The sequence below is a fragment of the Acanthisitta chloris genome, unplaced genomic scaffold (genome assembly GCF_000695815.1).
Source record: "Acanthisitta chloris isolate BGI_N310 unplaced genomic scaffold, ASM69581v1 scaffold2064, whole genome shotgun sequence".
Taxonomy (NCBI): domain Eukaryota; kingdom Metazoa; phylum Chordata; class Aves; order Passeriformes; family Acanthisittidae; genus Acanthisitta; species Acanthisitta chloris.
The window spans coordinates 90365-90677 of NW_008670790.1; positions in this window are offsets into that span (position 1 = coordinate 90365).

A 313-nucleotide genomic window follows, 5' to 3' on the forward strand; every position below is an offset into this window, starting at 1 on the left:
GTGGGCAGCAAGTCAATTGTTCCCACCTGGGACAGACACTCCTCATGCACAGCTGGATCCCATTCTGCTTTGGACTGTTGCATGATTTTTAATCACCTGTTTGGTGTTTTTGCCAAACCAGGTGAAAAAAGAGTTTGCTAACAAAGCAGCAGCCCCTATGCCCAGTTAAAAACCAGCCAAGTTAGGAAAAGCATGGGCAGACTCAAAAAGCAAGAAGCTGATGGAAAGCAAAGCAAAGGACGAGATCAGCAGCAGCTGAAATTCAGTGCTCACGGCTCTGGGATTTCTGTGGCAGATTTACACCCCGGGAGTA